We start from the raw sequence: 16,151 nt of genomic DNA, 5'->3' as shown, positions 1-16,151 counted from the left end.
AATGAGTGATAGCACAGCGATGTGATACGTATCGTAAGAAAATCAGTATGTATCCCGTCTTTACCTGCCATTTCACCTGAATGCATGTCAACAGTTTTTTTCTGGCGGAACATGGCAGGGTAAGGTAAATAACACACAAATTGTGACTCTGAACCACATGCAAACGGGAGTTTTATCAGCGATCGGAATTTAGCCGGACTACATAGAGGCTATAAGAGTTGAATAATTTAATTTTGCGTTGCCTCTTTTATTTCATAGTCTAGCGTTAGCTATATTTAATTAGTTATGTTTAAATCGGTATTTAATGTTCTTTTTTGTCTCACTGAGGTTATTACTTTACTTGTAAGGGTCTGCATTACTTTTTATATGTATACTTTCAAAGGGCCTTCGTCTTTGCTAAACCTATATCCAGCAGACTACTGTAAATACCATGCTAAAGGCACAGGATACTTTTGCAGGAGACCAGCAGCATTCACTATGATCAGCATTTTGCTTCCGGTCAAAGTTCCCTGAAAAATTGCTACTTCGTGGGGAGTACGTGTTAAAGTTTGAGCTAAACAGAATAGGTTCGATTTAATCTTGCTATTTTCCATCATACACTATTGATAAGTCAACAACTTGACAGGGCCATGCTTCTCTTACTGAAGAGATCCATTGTTAGATATATTTTTTATAGTAAACTGGGTATTTTCTGCACCATACACTTAAGTAATCTTTCCATCTAAAGTGACCGTAAGTTTTTCGTTTGTGTTAAATGTGTGTCAGGCCTATGTTAGAACAGCCACTCTCTCATTCTAAGGCACAGCGTTTAGCATCTGGAAGGTTTCTTATGTCACAGCCCACCAGACAGCGCAGCTGTTTGGTTTGCTAAAGACATTTTGGGGATATTCATTCCACCTGTTGATTAACATTGACTTTGTGGTTTATAACTCACAATTTATGGTTTTCTATTTGCCGTCTTTATTTGCTTTGGGCTGTCCAGCTCGAGTTGGTGCCCTCTTCTTTACTGTATTTTTCCGCAAACTCGCTTTCTGTAAACATGCCTTTAAATCGTGTTCTTATCCTGTCACATTTGCTATGCATTCAACCACTGATGTTGAATGTCACTGTGTCTTACAGGGAGCTTGGTGTTTATTTATATCCCTGACTTTAAGGTGAGAGGATGTATGTGACAATCATGCTGACTATTGGGGGCTGCTTGAGGAAGGCTTTACGATGTAAAAAAAAATTCTAGCACACATCAAAATGTTAATGACTGTAAATGAACTGTGCTGACGATCATATCAATACATTGGGTGATGTCATATCCACGCATTATCGTTTGTGTGCTGTATACTTGATCAGTAAAACTGTATGTCTGTGCAAATGTAACGGTAATTTTAATTGAAGATGTATTGTCTGCAATGGCAGTACGCTACCATACCATGCAAACGTCACGTTTCCCCACTTCACTCCACTCTACCTTGTACCACTCCACACCACTGCACTCTACTCTTTCCCACTCCACTATGCCACTCCTCCCCACATCACTGCACTCTATGCTACTGCAATCAACGCTGTGCCTCTCTACTCTCTGCCACTGCGCTCTACTCCACTACTCTAATCAACTGCATCTTACCCTGCACCACTATACTCTACCCTGCACCACTTCACTCCACTGTGAACCAATCTACTCTATGCCACTCTACTCTATTCCACTCTACACCACACTACTCTATGCCACTCTACGCCACTCTACTCTATGCCACTCTACGCCACTGCACTCTACGCTGCACCACTCTACACCTCTGTAGTTTTCGCTATGCCACTGTGCTGTAAACCACTGACTGCACTCTACGCTAAAGCACTCTACACCACTTTACTGAAACTCAGTGCAGCCTTTGCCACTGTACCTACGCCAACTAGTTTGCACCACTGCACTTTATGCACCTATACTCTACATTTACTCTATGCCACTGCACTCTGCGCCACTGCACGCTACGTCATCCTACACCATTCACTGCTCTCTACACTACTCTCCACTACTATGTGCCCCTGCACTCTACGCCCCTGCATCACTTCACTCTAAGCTACTCTACTGCGGTCTACACCACTGCACTCTACGCACTGCGCTCTATGACATGACATATGGAAATTATTTATAAAGCACCTGAATGCCTGGAGGCATCTTGGCCCTGCTGCTGTTCCAAAGGATTTAGTTGGACATTTGATATGGGCCCTTTCTAGCTGACAAATAGCCAGGTTTTAAAGCTTTCCTGAAAAGCAGGGGATTGGTCATAGATTTAAGATTGAGAGGTAGGTTGTTTCAAAGTTTGGCAGTACAAGTTATGAAACTTCTGCTGCCCCATGTGGATTGCCTGATCTTGGGGACTGTGATGTTTTTGGTTGAGGTGGAACGGATGGTCCTAGTAAGATTGTACCTAGTGAAACTATGCTTAAGATACTCTGGACCCGTGTCATGCAGGCGATGCAAAGGGCCTTTAAGGTAATACGCTTCCTGGTGTGTAGCCAGTGTAACTTGGCTAGGGCATGTGAAGCCGATTGGAGCCTGGGATCCCTAGAAGCAAGCAAGCAAGCAAGCTGCTGCATTTTGCAGTATCTGAAGTTTGTTCGGAAGTTGCTGTTGCATGTTCAAATAAAGAGCATTGCAATAATCTATTTTAAACAAGTTTGTCATAAATCAAGACCCCTAAATTCCTTAGTTTTTTTACCAGAGTCGTTAAGGTACAGAGTGTTTGCGGCCACCAAGAGGGATATTATTACCAAAAAGAAGAACCTCCATCTTCCTGGAATGTAACTTCAGGCAATTGTCATTCATCTAGTTGCCTCCTTCCAACATACAGTTGTGGAATCTATTGGCAGGGTCATTAGCGTTGCTGGAAAACAAGACTACAATTTGTGTGTCATCGGCATATTCCACCATAGAGAAGCCAAATGCTTTAATCAAACTGGCCAGTAGTGTTACATATAAGTTAAGAGTGTAGGGCTCAAGGAGGACCCTTGAGGGACCCTGCATGTCGAGGAGAATGGGCTGGAAACAAACTCATTCACAGCAGTAAATTGTTCCCGTTCTGAGAGGAAGGATCCCAATAGAGCCAGTGCCGCTCCTCTGATTCCAATGCTATGGAGATGGTCAATCAACAGGTCATGATTGACCACATCGAATGCTGCCAATAGATCAATTAGAATGACGGCTGCTTTGCCTCTCCTATCTAAAGTACCCCTGATGTCCTCTTAAGCCACACTCAGGGCTGATTCGGTGCTATCTCCGCTTCCGAGTCCTAACTGAGTGGAATCAAGAAGATGCTTGGTGTTGATGAAGGTGGCTAGGTCCTGGTTCATGGCCCTTGTCCACTTTTTGGTCGGTAATGAAAGGCGCGAGATTGAACAATAGCTCCTGGGTTCATGAAGGTTGATATATAGATTTTATTTTTTATATTGAAGGAAGTACTGAGGCCTATTTCCGTTGTTTTTGATTTCAAAGTACTTTATTGATTTTCCATAAGAAAGATACATAGAGTAATACAGTTTCAGGATTTATATATATCTATATCTATATAATGTGTCCAAAAGCATACAAAAGGTTATTATTCCTATGAGGGTATCAAGATGCTAACCCAAGTGATCAATCGAGAGAGAAAAAGAAAAACCCAAAGAAGAAAAAGGAAAGAAGAAAGAATAGAAGGAAAATAACGATTAGAGTAGCGGTATACTATACATCCTGGCTTCTATGCAGTTGTGGGTACAAGAGCAGTTCAGTTTAAGAAAATATCCTGAGCTAATCATTTCTTAGAATATATGTGTGAGGTGGGTTGCTATAATCTCTGGCGCTTACTGTATTGTTTTTTGGGGTGCATGGGTTGAGTGGAGAGCTCAAATTGGTGGAATTGATTAGAAGTTTTACCTGTTCAGCTGTAGTAGGATTGAAGGAGCAAACGTTTGTGCTGGAGCACAGAGGTGTATTGTTCCTTGCGTTAGAGGGGCAATGTTTATTAGAGTAGAAGTTGTTGTATAGCGCTTCTACATTGGCTTGAAAAAAACTTGACAGATTGATTGCAGCCCAAGTGTTTTTCTGTTAGTGACGTTAGACAGTTTACTAACCGTCTGGAATAGTTCTTTTGGTGACTTTTTTGAGGATTCAATCTTTTGTAGGAAATATGTAGATTTTTCCGACTGAATCACAGTTTTATAGTCGCTAATGGTTTGTTTATATGTTATCTTTCTAGTTTCTCATACTTCTCCCTCTATCTGCGTTCCTGTCTACAACCAAGTTGTTTTTGGGTTCTTAATTTGTCTTTGAACCACTATTCCGTCGGTTTAATCCTGCGATTTACATGCAGTTTTTTTTTTTACGGGCTAGTTGGTCAACCACTGAATCCAACCAATTTGAATAGTTTAGTGTTGCTGGATCAAAGTCCTCTGTCCCACTAGGTTGAGAGCTGGTTAGAATTTTATTACATTGATCCGCTTCAATTTTATGCCAAGTGCGACCTGCTGAAGTTTGTTGAACGTTTGCAGTGTGTGAACCTTATTTCAAACATGACCACCCTGTGAGCGGTCCAAGTCAGAAGGAGTGTGGCTTTGACATTAAGAAAGGGGTTATCAGTTAAGATCTGTCTAGATTATGACCCACAAGGTGTGTTGGGGCGTCTACCACTTGTGCTAGGCCTAAGCTGGACAAAGTGTCAACTAAAAATTCTGTGTTTATTTGTTAAAGCCTCCAAGTAAAAATTAAATCTCTAAGTAAGGTAAAATCAGAAGAATAGAGACAGGATTCTATAGGGGAACAAACTGCCTGTATGAAGGCAGCTCTTGGACCAGGGGGATATAGAGTACTAGTCCATTTAACAACTAGTTTTTAGTGAAATCAACATTAAAAGAAAGAGCCTCTCATTCGGGGGAGAATAATGCAGAGAATCTGGCTGCCATCGGATCTCGATATATCACAGCTAACCCCCCCCCCCCCTCACTCATCTTCATGGTTCTTAGTCTAAAGATGGAATGTCCCATGGGAATGGCAGAAACCAGGTCTGGGCCAGGTTTTTTTTTAACAGATTTTATTGAGAGATTCAGTCTCGACACATTACAAGTACATTTGTATCATTGGTCGTCTTATGGCGACATTCGCAATAGATGCATCTTCATTATTAAATCTAGACCAAAGTAACCTAGCCAACTTCCGCCCCATCTCCCTGTTACCCTGGATGAGTAAACTGCTAGAAAAGCACATTAACAACATCCTAGTAGATTATTTAGAATCTAATAATCTGCTGTGTGCCTCCCAGACGGGATTCCGTCCCCAACACGGGACTGAGACAGCTTTGCTAGCAGTGACCGAAGAAACAAGAACTGTGTTAGACCGGGGAGGGAAAGCAGCCATCATATTATTAGATCTCAGCGCCGCGTTCGACACGGTTAACCATGCCACTCTATTACATCGTTTGAAGGGCATGGGAGTGTCGGGCGCGGCCCTGGCATGGCTTGCATCCTTCCTGGACGAACGCTTTTTCCAGGTGTTTGAGGGGGAGGCTGTTTCCACCAAGCAGCCACTCAGTTGTGGGGTTCCTCAGGGCTCTGCCCTGAGCCCCATACTTTTTAACGTCTACATGAGGCCTCTAGCGGAGATAGTTCATCCATTTGGTGTCCGTATTGTCACCTATGCAGACGACACTCAGTTAGTGGTCTCATTGGACCACACTGAGGGGTCGTCTAGCACGCTGAGCTCATGTTTCGAAGCAGTGGCTAAATGGATGAAATCCTCCTGCCTCAGACTGAATGGGGAGAAGACAGAAATCATGTTATTGGGCAACTCTTCACCTACCATTCTGGCTTCCATCTGGCCCACATGCCTAGGCCCTCCTCCCCTCCCCAAACCTCAGATAAAGAGCCTGGGAGTTTGGCTTGATAAATCATTGGACTTTACTTTTCAGGCCACCAAAACCGCATCCATCTGTTTTGGGTTGATGAGAATTCTCCGGAAAGTGCTCCCTTTGCTCCCATTCCAGGCGAGGAGGGTCATGGTCCAGGCCCTGATACTCTCCCGCCTGGATTATGGTAATGCTCTCTACCTGGGAGCCCCGGTGGCAGTGATCAACAAACTCCAGGTCACCCAAAACTGTGCGGCCAGACTGCTTTTTCAAATTCCACGCTGACAGTCGGCCAAACATGCCTTAAGAAAGTTACACTGGCTTTCTGTGGCAGCTAGGGTACAATTTAAAGCTATGTGCCTTGTCCAAAAAGCAATCCACAGAACAGGTCCAGCCATAATATACCCTTTAGCTACTCCCTACCCTCCCCTTAGAGCCCTGCGCTCCAGCTCGTTGCATCTGGCCACTACGACCAAGATAAACAAAGCTCGCTGGGGCGGCCGCTCATTCTCGCACAATGCTGCGAGAATGTGGAATTCCCTCCCGCTTGACCTCGGAGAGAACAACAACCGGATGGCATTCAGGAGGTCGTTAAAAACTCACTTGTTTGGAAGAGCCTGTTAATCACCCCAGCCGGCCACCTTGGATTCCAGTTAAAGCGCTGCGAGGTCTCCGGGTAGTCTATGCGCTCTATAAATGTAATTTCTCATTTCATTTCATTTCATTAAATCCATTGCAAATTACCTAACTTTCTTAACTGTCTATCATGAGGATCTTTACCCCCAAATAGGAGAAGCAGCGAGGTTCCCAGTGTAGTTCTCCCAGTCCCTCCAGCTGGTTTTGGTTCGCTCTCCTGGGGAATAGGTAGGATTACAGCCAGTTTACCCGCAGGCCCGACAGAAAACCAGACTCCTCCAGCATGCTCCAAGCTCCCTCCCGATCCGTAGTCACATCCCTGAGGAATATTAAGAGGTCATACGCATATAATGCTTTACAGTGGTGATGATCCCTAATCTCGACGCCCCAATAACTGTTCGTTCTCTCACAAGGCTGACAAGTGGTTCCATTTCTAGAGTGGACAGTAGGGGTGACAGAGGGCACATCTGCTGCATCCCTTGACCCACTCTATAGGCCTCTAAAATAGTCTCTCCTGTGTGTACTCTGGCCATGGGGTCTGCGTATAGCAGCCGGGTCCACGCCAGATATCCCTCCCCAACCGCATGTGATTCATGACACCATTCAGAAAGCTCCACTCCAAGCTATCGAAGGCCCTCCTCTATGTCAACAGCAAATAGTGCCACCTCATCCCTATCATAAGAGTCGGTCTCCATTACCTCCAGTAGGTGTCGGATATTTAATGCCATATTGCGGCTTGGAATAATTCCTGCTTGGCCAGGGTGTACCAGCTTTGGCGTAAGGGGGAGGAGAAGTCTGGAGGCCAAGATCTTGCTGAGTATTTTGTAGTCTATATTTATCATTGATAGCGCCCGATAGGCCTTACACTCGTTCACGGTCTTCTCTGGTTTTAGGAGGGGCACCACTAGCACCCCTTAGATGGAGTTTGACATGTGGCCAGTGTCCCGTGCTGTTTTGTAAAGGTCCACCAATTTGGGAGCCAACTCGCTGGTGTAGGTCGTGTAAAACTCGACTGGTAGCCCATCTGACCCTGGTGTCTTGCACCGTGCCATTCCTTTTATTGCTGCTCTTATCTCCTAGATAGTTATTTCTTGTCCTGGTTCCTTCGCTTCTTCCTGCGTGAGAGTCGGGAAAGGCAGAGGTGTCAGGATGGTATGTAATGTTCCCTCTTCCTGTCCTGTGATGCTAGTGTAAAGCCTGTTATAGTATTGTAAGAAATGACTGTTGATCTCCCCTTGTCTATACAGGAGTGCGTCTTCGTCCGTTTTAATCTCCACTATGACTGAGCCTCTTTTAGCCAGGTTTGCAAGCCAGGCCAACAGAGATCGAGTATTGTCCCGCTCCGCAAGTGGTTGTACCATATACTTTTTATAGTCAGAACATCAGAACCTCTAAACCTGGCCCGCCACTTTCTCCCTAGCATCTATTAGGGTTTACTGTAGGTCTGCGCTTTTCTACCTATCTCAGCTCTCTTTCTGCCTCCATTACCGCCCGTATCAGTGTGCCCCTGATTCCCACCGCCTCAGCTATGCATTTCCTCCTGATCACCACCTTAAAGGCATCCCATTGGGGGGGAAGAGGCCGTTCCAGTGTTATCCTCAAAATACTGTCTGATGTGTCCCCCAATTATCTCCAGGCATAATGGGTTCTCCAGTTATTCAAGTTTAAGCCACCGAATGAAGATGCATGGTCTGGGGCGCTCCTATCTCAGTTGTAACAATACCGGGTTGTGGTCCAATATTGTGCGTGCCAGGTTTGCTACCTCATGTACTAAAGCATGAATGTCTGGTGCAGAGGAACATTTCCATTCTTATGTGGAGGTCGTATAAGCTCAAGAAGAAAGAGTAATCCCTCACTTTTTGGTGTAGCTGGCACCATGTGTCCACCAGACTCTATTTGGTCTGCCAGTCTGCAAAAATCCGGTCGGTACCAGGCACAGGGGAATCCCTTAGTGGGGGATGTGAGCGAACAGCTATTGGGTCCGCTACACAGCTACAGTCCCCACCTAAGATTACGGAGTGGACCATGTAAGGGGCTAAAGGGCCTGACAAGGTAGCTAAGAACCTTCCTTGGTCTATATTTGGAGCGTATATATTAACCAGTGCTATGTCCTGTCCTGGGCTTCCTGTTAATACTGCATATCTAGCTTCCGGGTCTATCAGGTCTCGTGGATGTCGAAAAGGGACCGCCGATCTGACTCAAATTAGCGTGCCCCTGGCGTAAGCCGAGAACGTGGTGTAATAGGCCTGACCTTTCAAATTTCTAAGTAATGCAACTCCCTCCTTGACCGTTAAGTGTGTGTCCTGTAGCATTTCTACACGAATTCCCCTCCTAATTTGATATGAAAACCCCTTGTACCTTTTTTACATGGTGTGCATCCCCTTATTATTTGAAGAGAGTATTTATATGTCATGGGGTTTACAACTTTGCATGTGTCGCTCTTTCTTCTCGAGGCCCTTCCTGTGGTTTGCCCATCCCCATTTGGAACATGACTAATAGTATCGGTGGGGTGCCACTCGTATCTCCTGTTACCCAACAAACCGGTGTCATCCCAACACCCACTTCCCAGGACAAGCAGGCAAATACCCCCTCCAAACGTGCAATCAAAATGCAAAAACGCTTGCGGGAGGACCTACGTGCAATACTGACTTCAGGGTCATGGCAAAAACGTACTCCCCTCTAGTGTCCTCCCCACCCAATTTACTGCTCAAAGAAGATTAGTATGACTCTGGGGGCATATCCGGATTGTGCACACTTCCCTATATCTCCCATGGCAATCACACATTTCTAAATAAACAATTATACCAACAAGCATATTGGATTAGATGGATCTATCTAATGTTCCAGGAGTCATTGTGGGAATGTCCGTGCTAGACTTCCCTGAAGGGCTGGACCCAAAATCCAAGTTGGATTTCTGTATTTCTTCTCGCCTGTTGATGTAGGACTTGCTCCTTTGCTGCTCATCCATTCCACTATTGCTTTCACCTTCTGACATTCTTGGTGAGGCTCCGCTGTGGAGGGGGCAACCCTGCAACGAGTGTTGGGCAATTGCTTTGATCTGGCCTGGTGAGGATAACCATCTTGGGAGCGCTGACTCGCCCTAGGTGACGGGTGTTGGTCTAGCCCATTCCAAACCTCTTCCGGGGTCAGGAAGAACTGCGATCCCATCTTCATCACCACCCTCAGCCGGTCCGGGAACAGCATAGCATAACATGAACCGGACTCTTTGCACCTCACGTGAGAAGGCTGGGAAGATGTTAACCATGCTGTTGTTGACTGCAAGGTCCCCCTTCTTCCTGGCCTGGTGCAATATGTGGTCTTAGTCCTTATAATAGACCAGCCATGCCACTACGAAGCGGGGAGGTGCCCCAGTATTGTGGACTTCACCAGCACTCTGTGCTGTTTCTAAAGCATAGAACAGGGACAGGCTATCTCCTACAACTTCGTCCTGGAGCCATTTTTTCAGGTAGTCCACCATGTTATTCCCCTCTATGCGCTCTGGTAGCCCTACCACTCTGATGTGGTTGCAGCATGACCTGTTTTCCGCATCCTCTGCTCGCAGTTCTGGTGTGTGAACCTTCTCCTCTATGGTGAATAATCGCTCAGTCAGTGCGGACAATGCTGGAGGCCCTACTGTTTGGTCCTTCTCTGCTGTGGTCCCCCAGTCTGCTAGGCAGCAATGATCATCTACCAGGATCCCCATATCTGTCACCAAGGTATCAATTTTAGCCTCTAGACTCTCCTGCAAAACTGATTTCCTACAGGTTGTCATGGAGAGTGGGGCCTTCTGGAGGCCCCGGTTGCAGAGCTTGGCTCCTGTCAGCCTGCAGGGGGTCAACCGTCTCCGCAAGGGTGCCCCAAAACTCTTGGTCTTTTTTCTTTTAACTTTTCCCATGTCTCGCTGGGGGTTGATGGAGCTGTTTCTAAATGGAGGGATATGGTTCCTCTTTGGCTGCAGTTGGGGCCCAGTTATAGGTCAATAAGTGCACTCGGCCGGCAGATGCTGTCTTCTCTACAGTAGGTCCCCTGTTCATGGCCCTTCAGGCTCATTGCTGCTGTCAAGCAATCCCAGAGGGGTTGCACCATACTGCACAGCACTTCTCAATCCAGTGTATGGGATGTCCACTAATTTTGTATGTTGTGGTGTTGGAAGGGGGGGAGGAGCAGGTGTTTCTGGGAGGGTTTCACCAGTTATGTGCCACACTCAGTGGCTTTGCAGGTGTTGTATTTGCACAGCTAACCAAGGACAGGATTGTAGGAATCTGTGCCTCCTGTCTCTTTGCACCAACTTGACTCCCCTGCAGGTGTAGGCACGTACCATTCTAGGCCCAGGGCCGGGGTTAGCAGCACCTGGTATATGCCCTGTCCATGCTAGCATTAGTACTGTTGGTGTGAGTGACAATGCTATTGTGAGCACTGTCAGTGTGAGTGTGGCCCTATTAGCCAGGCAGGACAGCGGTAAGAAGGGCTGCACTGGCAGCCAACAAGGATCACTGTGGTATGGCAGTCAGTAAGTGCTGCGAACACTGGTTAGTCCGAATTAACCGCGGCTCTTCTTGATTAATGCTGCAACACCAGTGCCTGCCAATCCGAGGCCCCTGCGGCAGTTATTTGGAGTCCCGTATTGGCGCCATTAACCATAGCTCCTCTGTGCCGCCACCAAGCCCCAACCAGTTGTTGCTCCGAGCCCTCTGGAATCTTGATGAGCTTGGGGAGGGGGGACTCTGCGGACCTCAGGACTGTCCAGGTACTGATCAGGGCCCGTAACAGTGCCCTACGAGGCCACGGTGCCCAGCGACAGGGTGGGGATTGCAAAGAAATCCAGGGGACCCACTCTCAGTTACTGTTCCTAGTTGCTGCACCACCTTCTGCCCATCGCCGCCAGCCACATACCTGCAGGCCGCCACTCTCCTCCTCGCCAGCTACCCAGTACTCTTTACTCTCCTAAAGCCCCACACATGTCCCCACTCTGTTCCTCCACTTCAGGACTGTCAATGGCAGTGAGTGCACAAGACGATTGCCGTGCCTCCGGCCGCTGACCCCAGCTCGATGCCCTGGCACACTCCTGCAATCCATCACTTTCCTCCCTCACACCTCACAGGCCTTGGCTCTGTTCGTTGAGTGGGGGCCTTCTGCAAGTGCGCAGGCAGTTCAGTAGGTGCTCAGCCACTAGCGCCGGTTCGAAAGACTTCAAGCGGGGTGACTACCGTCAGCGAGGGGGGCCCCCGGATCACCTGCGGCTCTATTCTCTAATGTTACTGTGCGGGTCTTAAGTCAAGTTCCGCCACCATCTTGAGTCAGCTGCACCTCGGCTCGGGTTCATAGTGTCCTCTGCCGCCGAATCACCCCCAAAACACCCGCTGCTCTCATGGGTGGCAGCAACATCAGGGAGCCTCGTGCGCTCTTGTAGAGCCCCCTGGGCCAGCTTATGACATCAGGATGGTAGTTTACCAGCAGGAGCCCCGCTTCGTGCTTCTTACCCCATTGGCGTCCGGCCATGACTCCTCCCAGGTTTGAACTGGACCTGATGTGGGGTCCGCCCATGTTTCAGTGACAAATTCCATGTCTAGTCTGTGTGATGGTTTAGAAATTCTACAAACTAAAATTTATTTTACTAAGGTTTTGCATTGATTAATGCACAGGAGATAGCTCCTGCCCTGATATGATTGGTGGACTGGTGAGTGTCGCAAGTATTTCTAACTACCCTGTTTCTCATGCCTGTCTTTTTGTCTATAAGAGTAAAACTACAATCCTGACACCTCTGATTGGTCATACCGGTGATTCTCTGAAGTTCTATTATGGTGCAACAAGGGTCCTTTCCTGAGGAATTGTACACCAGCAGTTCACCTCTGATGTAACTATGTCTTTGTAAGTTGTGTGGTTTAAAACAACCTGGGATCTGTCACAGGATGCTATCTGGGCGCAGATGGGCTTCCCTTTGGCACACCCGCTGCGCGGATGAGCTGTGAAATGCTTTAAATATCCTGCCATCCAAAGGGGGCAAGTCTGAGGGTATGGTTTTCATCCAAAGCTTCTCAGCATGGCTAAAAACAGGTGGGTCAAATGAAATGTAACTGGGTCCAGCTATCCCCCAATCCGTGCCACAGGTTCCCCTGTGGAGGAAAGTGCAGGTAAAATAATACAAGCTACCTAAACCGGGGTAAAAAGAAAAACATAAAAGCAATGTTAAAAGGTAAGAGCCTTTAAAATATGGCACACACTGCAGAGCAGGAGCCAGGCACCTCCTGATAACTGGCACACAGAATGCCTACAAGGAAATTAAAATAGGGCTGTCACAAACCTTTGGAGAAGGGCTATTCCACTACACTCTACATCACTGCACTCGCCTCCACTGCACTCTACACCAAATGGCTTAACTTAACTCTGCACCACACCACTCTATGCAAATCTACTCCACTCTGTGCCATTGCACTCTAAGCCAATGCAATCTACTCTGCACCCCTCTACACTCAATCAATCAATCAATCAAGGACATTTATAGAGCGCACTACTCACCCAGAGGGTCTCAAGGCGCTAGGGGGGGGGGGGGTGCTGCTACTGCTCGAACAGCCAGGTCTTGAGCTTCTTCCTGAAGGAGAGGTGGTCCTGGGTCAGGCGGAGGTGGGTCGGAAGGGAGTTCCAGGTCTTGGCGGCCAGGTAGGAGAAGGACCTTCCTCCTGTTGTCGCTCTTCGGATGCGGGGGACGGCGGCGAGGGTGTGGTTGGTCGATCGGAGGTGGCGTTTGGGAGCGTAGAAGTTGAGGCGGCTGTTGAGGTATCCTGGGCTTTGGTTGAGTAGGGCTTTGTGTGTGTGGGTGAGGAGCCGGAAGGTGATTCTTTTGTTGATCGGGAGCCAGTGCAGGTCTCTCAGGTGTCTGGAGATGTGGCTTCGTCTGGGGACGTCGAGGATGAGTCTCGCCGAGGCGTTCTGGATATGCTGGAGTCTCTTCTGGAGCTTGGCGGTGGTTCCGGCGTAGAGGGCGTTGCCGTAGTCCAGACGGCTGGTGACGAGTGCCTGGGTGACCGTCTTCCTGGTTTCGGTGGGGATCCACCGGAAGATCTTACGTAGCATGCGCAGGATGTTGAAACAGGACGAGGAGACGGCGTTGACTTGTCTGGTCATGGAGAGGGAGGAGTCCAGGATGAAGCCCAGGTTGCGTGCGCGTTCTGTCGGTTTGGGTGCGGTGCCCAGGGCGGGGGGCCACCAGGAGTCGTCCCAGGCGGAGGGCGAGGAGCCCAGGATGAGGACTTCCGTCTTGTCTGAGTTCAGTTTCAGGCGGCTGGTTGTCATCCACTCGGCTACGTCTTTCATCCCTTCGTGAAGGTTGGCTCTGGCGGTGGCGGGGTCGTTGGTGAGGGAGAGAATCAGCTGGGTGTCGTCGGCGTAGGAGATGATGTTGAGGTTGTGTTGGCGTGCGATGGCCGCGAGGGGGCTCATGTAGACGTTGAAGAGGGTGGGGCTCAGCGAGGATTCTTGAGGGACGCCGCAGATGACTCCGGTGGCCTCTGACTTGTACGGTGGTAGGCGGACTCTCTGTGTTCTTCCGTCGAGGAAGGAGATGATCCATTCCAGTGCCTTCTCGTGGATTCCGACGTTGCTGAGGCGCTGCACTAGGGTGCGGTGGCAGACAGTGTCGAAAGCTGCGGAGAGGTCTAGGAGGATGAGGGCCGCTGTTTCTCCGTTGTCCATCAGGGCTCGGATGTCATCGGTGGCAGCGATGAGGGCGGTCTCGGTGCTGTGGTTGGCTCGGAAGCCAGACTGTGAGGGGTCGAGGGATCTATTCGTCTCGAGGAAGGTGGCCAGCTGTTTGTTGACGATCTTCTCGATGACTTTGGCTGGAAACGGGAGGAGCGAGATGGGGCGGTAATTCTTGAGTTCGGTGGGGTCCGCTGTAGGTTTCTTGAGTACGGCGCTGAGTTCGGCGTGCTTCCAGCTCTCCGGGAAGGTGGCGGTGTCGAATGAGGTGTTGATGATGTCCCGCTGGTGGGGTGCGATGACAGCGTCGGCCTTGTTGAAGACGTGGTGAGGGCAGGGGTCGGTTGGAGATCCGGAGTGGATGGAGTTCATCATGCGGACGGTGTCTTCGGTGCTGATCGGCGTCCAGGCGCGGAGGGTGGTGGTGGGGGGCGGTGGTTCGGTCGTGGCGTGCGTCGGTTGAGTGCTGAAGCTGTTGTGTATGTCCGCGATCTTGTTGTGGAAGTAGGAGGCGAGGGAATTGCAGAGGTCTTGCGAAGGGGTGATGTCGTTGTTTCCGGCGTTTGGGTTGGAGAGCTCTTTCACGATGTTGAAGAGTTCCTTGCAGTTGTGTGCGTTGTTGTCCAGTCGGTCCTTAAATGCAGTTTTCTTGGTGGTGCGGATCAGTTGGTGGTGCTTCCGGGTGGCAAGCTTGAGGGTGGTCATGTTGTGCGGAGTTGGTTCCCTTCTCCAGTCTTTCTCGAGGGCTCGGCAGTTCTTCTTGGAACTCATGAGTTCGTCCGTGAACCATGGGGCCTTCTTGCTGCCGGGTCTGTTGGGCGGGGTCCTCAGTGGGGCGAGTTCGTCCGCGCAGTTGCTGATCCACTTCGTGAGGTTGTCGGCGGCCTGGCTGGGGTTCGCTGAGCTGGCGGGAGGGTGCTGGCTCAGGGAAGCGGCGAGCTGGTCGGCTGTGATCTTGTTCCAGCTTCTTCGAGCAACCTGTTGCTGGTGGTGGTGGATCGTCGTTCTTCTGAAGGTGAAGTGGACGCAGCTGTGGTCCGTCCAGTGGAGTCCGGTGGTGTGGCTGAAGGTGATGTCTTTGCTGGATGAGAAGACGGCGTCGAGTGTGTGTCCGGCGAGGTGGGTGGGGGTGGACACCAGCTGCTTGAGACCGAGGGTGGCGAGGTTGTCGAGCAGGTTTGTGGTGTTGCGGTCGTTGTTGTTCTCCAGGTGGAAGTTGATGTCCCCCAGGAGGATGTAGTCGGCGGAGGGGAGGGCGTGCCGGCTGATAAAGTCGGCGATGTCCTCGCTGAATTGTGTGCGTGGTCCCGGGGGTCGGTAGATCAGGGTGCCTCTGAGGGTGGTTTTGGGGTCCGTGTGGATCTGGAAGTGCAGGTGTTCGGCGGTTGTCAGGGTGTCGTCGGTGTTGGTCTTGATGCGGATGGTGTCCCTGTAGATGATGGCGAGGCCTCCTCCAGTCTGGTTGTCGCGGTCTCTTCGGGTGATCTTGTAACCCTCTGGGATGGCGATGGCGATGTCGGGCGCTGAGGAGTCGTTCATCCAGGTTTCCGTGAGGAAGGCGACGTCTGGGTCTGTGGTGTCGAGCAGGTTCCAGAGCTCGACGGCGTGTCTGTGGACGGAGCGGGTGTTGATCAGGATGCACTTCAGGTGGGTGGTGCTGGTGTTCGGCTTGGTGGGTGCTGGTGTGGCGTGGGTCCGGTTGCAGGTGAACTTACAGGAGTGGCAGCTGAAGGATCCGTGGGTGCGTCTCGGTGTGGCTCGGTAGCAGCCCGGGGTTCGGCCGGTGTTGAGTGCGTTGAGTTCGGTGGCGCGTAGGTCCGGCGGGTCGGCTTCCGACGGTGGGGGCCAGGGGTCCTGGCACTGGGCGCGGTCCAGGCGCGGACGGGCATAGACGGGCTTGCCTTTGGCGCACCTTCGGCGCTCATTCGGTGCTCCCGCTGCGCGCGTCCGCTG

The 16,151-nt window shown here is 49.6% G+C and overlaps 1 protein-coding gene across 1 annotated transcript in view; it reads left to right on the top strand.

Annotated features, from left to right (window-relative positions):
• Positions 1–16,151, top strand: part of ARFGEF2 (ARF guanine nucleotide exchange factor 2) — a 509,782-nt gene that overhangs the window by 18,928 nt on the left and 474,703 nt on the right. The gene's annotated exons all lie outside the window — the stretch shown is intronic.

This window comes from Lissotriton helveticus, chromosome 7, assembly GCF_964261635.1.
Source record: "Lissotriton helveticus chromosome 7, aLisHel1.1, whole genome shotgun sequence".
NCBI classification, from domain to species: domain Eukaryota; kingdom Metazoa; phylum Chordata; class Amphibia; order Caudata; family Salamandridae; genus Lissotriton; species Lissotriton helveticus.
The sequence above is the reverse complement of the archived record's forward strand: the minus strand, read 5'-3'. Positions and strand labels throughout refer to the sequence as shown.